This window comes from Alligator sinensis, unplaced genomic scaffold, assembly GCF_000455745.1.
Source record: "Alligator sinensis unplaced genomic scaffold, ASM45574v1 scaffold588_1, whole genome shotgun sequence".
Classification (NCBI taxonomy): Eukaryota; Metazoa; Chordata; order Crocodylia; family Alligatoridae; genus Alligator; species Alligator sinensis.
Genome location: NW_005842244.1, coordinates 466,108 through 469,353, shown reverse-complemented (window position 1 = coordinate 469,353; position 3,246 = coordinate 466,108). Strand labels below are relative to the sequence as shown.

General features: G+C 41.9%; 1 protein-coding gene across 4 annotated transcripts in view; it reads right to left on the bottom strand.

The window, feature by feature from the left end:
- Window positions 1–3,246, bottom strand: part of NFIA (nuclear factor I A) — a 429,137-nt gene that overhangs the window by 370,279 nt on the left and 55,612 nt on the right. The window lies entirely within an intron of this gene.

The following is a 3,246-nucleotide window of genomic DNA, read 5'->3' as shown; positions in this document are numbered from 1 at the left end:
TCACACTGCCGACTCATGTTCATCTTGGAGTCCACTAGGACTCCAAGATCCCTTTCCACTTCTGTGCCAACCAGCAGGTCATTTCCTAGGCAGTAGGTATGCTGGACGTTTTTTCTCCCTAGGTGCAGCACTTTGCATTTCTCCTTGTTGAACTGCATTCTGTTGTTTTCTGCCCACTTGTCCAACCTGTCCAGATCTGCTTGCAGCTGTTCCCTGCCCTCCAGCGTGTCCACATCTCCCCATAGCTTTGTGTCATCCGCAAACTTGGACAGAGTACACTTCACTCCCTCGTCCAAGTCGCTGATGAAGACATTAAAGAGTATCGGTCCAAGGACCGAGCCCTGCGGGACCCCACTGCCCACACCCTTCCAGGTCGAAACGGCTTAAATTGGTTTAAGATACACCTGGATGAAGGTAGTATCAGACTTAACTGATTTAGGTTAAATCAGTTTATTGAACCTCTGTCCCAGATCCCCTTCAAGTTAATGCATGATCCCCCAGCATCCCAGGATGCTTTGTACCTTCCCCACTACACCACCCCCCTTGCAGCATGGGTGGGCTAGACTTGGCCCATGCTGCCTGCTCCAGCCAAGCAGGGAGATGTACTCTAACACCCCTAAGCTTCTGGTCTGGGCCAATGCTGGCATGTGGCTGCATTTTCGGAGTCAAAAATGAATGTCTGTTCACTTGCCTATCAGTTCAATCCACACGGCTTAGACTAACCTGCAAAGATTGAATTAATTCAGCCTCAGGCTTTTTGACTGTCTGTACTTAGCCTTAGTCTGTGAAACTGGTTTAAGTGCCCCAGAAGATCTGAAATCATTTATAACCAATTTTGCAACAATGTATTTTTGAAAGACAGGAATATTAATCATCTGAATTTAGCAAGCTAGACCAGCATCAGCCCGAACAGCCTGGACATTGTTTCCTGAAATTATTCAAAGCAGATACCAGAAGAATGAAGCACTAAACTAAAAGTCAGCTGAGCAATGTGAGTAGAAGAGACTTCACAAAAAGAGTTGCTTTGAAGCCTTGGTTTATCTTTTCTCTTTCTGTGAGTGAAACCAGGGAGCTGGGTTAAAACCATGTTACAGTTTTGAGGACATACACTCAGGAAAACTTGACAAAGGTTTGTTTTACAAATGATCATATGGAAGTGGATGGCTCAGAACATTCCCTTTCAGTGAATGGATATTTCAGGCAAAGTTTCTATTATTTCCCCTGGGCAGAATAAGAAATTAAAAGAGTGCAAGTTTAATTCCTATGAGCTCAGTTGTGTGCCAGAGAAAACATAAAACAAAGTCAAGCACATTCTTATGGGTAGAGAGTGAGAGTCACTGCCTGATCCTATATAACAAACAGAAGTGGTAGCAAAGGGAAACAAAGCCTAGACACATGTATGCAGACATATGTGAAACATGCAGTGATATGCTACTGGGGACTTCTGGGCCTCTTGTTCAAGTCCTGCCTGGGACTTTTGGAAAGATTGGGATACTGACTCTTCCCCTAACCGAGTCTCAGATATTTCTAAATGAGCCCTCCCAGAAAAGATTTATCCTTATGGCTCATTAAAATACTTCAAAGAGGAACAGGATTGCACTCAGAATAGCTAAAATTGCTCAAAATAGCTAGGATCTGCCAAAAATACATGAGGGAAGACAGCCCTGGATCCCGCAACAAGAGCTATACACGCTACCCCCCACCCATTTAAAATTACAATGTGCTATCCTGTTTGTATACTCTTCAGGAACAAAGTAAAAAAGTGCTTCCAGCTAAGAGCACTAATACAGTTTTGCCAAACACGGTCGCCTCCCCCTCCCTTAGCCTTTGTTTGTGCAAGGAGACACATGAATAGATCTTCCAGGCCCTCATTTCTTCTCTTTGGGAACACAGACACTGAAAGGAAGCCCAAAATGCTGTGGTTTCTGCCTCTAATCTTCCACAGCAAACAGAAATAGCTTCAGCATTACCCTAAAGGCACTCACAAAAACATATATATGCACAATTTCAACTTACTGGGTAATGAACAAAACTAGACCGCTTGTGCACTGTGGGAAGTTTCTGGAATAGATCTCTAAGGGTCTGCTGAATCCGAAATTCATGTGTTCCTTCCTCCATTGGCTTTGGAATTGGTGCAACATGCACTGAATTCAGCCAGGAAAATATAAGTCTGTTGACTAGAGCTGATCCACCCAAGGCGCTGGCATGACAGAAACAGGTAAGACGTTCCCTAGACCCATTCCAATCAAAGACGGAAAAATCTAACAGCGCCCTTTTTTTAGTTCAAGCTGACATCCTATTTAAATGCCTTGTCTTCTAACAAATTAACTCTCTCTTGCTGTATCTCTGTGAGCCTCTGACCAAAAGAGACTATTGTCAGACCTGGGGGAGAAATTAAGTTATTTTTCTGTTTGAAGCTGGAAAGAATTCAAGATCCAGATAATCTGGGTTTTCCACACTGTCTTTCTTCGCTTCTTTTCATTTTCCCTTTTTTAATTTTTCCTTTGCTTTGATCTCACCAATTCCCCCTCACTTTCCCCTCTCTCTTTCTGTATCATGAGAACATTGATAGCAGACATATTACGTGATATAACACATCAAACAGTCTCAGCAGTCTAGGATCACCGATAGGATTCTGTAATACAGAAGGACTCACATGGCAAAGTGGCAGGTTTCATCCACCAAGTCATTTTAAAGCCTGCTAATTAAGGAACAATATCCTATAAAGACAACTTCAGTCTCCAGTGAACTCAGTGATTCAGCAAGGAAGACTGACAATACCAAAAGTTACAACTTCGACTAAAAAGTCTGCTGTACAATGATTTTTAATGTACACATGCTATATAATGTCTTTTATAGCTAATTGCTTCTCCTATCAATGACTCTGCAGCAGAACCTTATAAAACTGTCCTGGAACAGGGAAAATTATACCTTTACAGATATCCCCTGTATCTTCAGCAACAGAGAACAATTAATCTTTTAGCAGAATAAAAGGTCAGCATTTTCTCTGGTCCCTGATATTTAAAGTTGTAATTAAAGATCAACTGCACAATGATGACACCTGATGGCATGGTGTTTTAAGTGTTGCTAAAAATGACTACAGACAACCTAAATCCTTAAATCCCTTTATCTTTTTCAGGGAGAGCTTTTTAATAAACAGGCTTTGAAAATCTAGAACCACATTAAACGTTATAACCCCTTATTATCTCCCAGTCTGAGAAAAAGAATGTTTTTCTTCCTGGAACT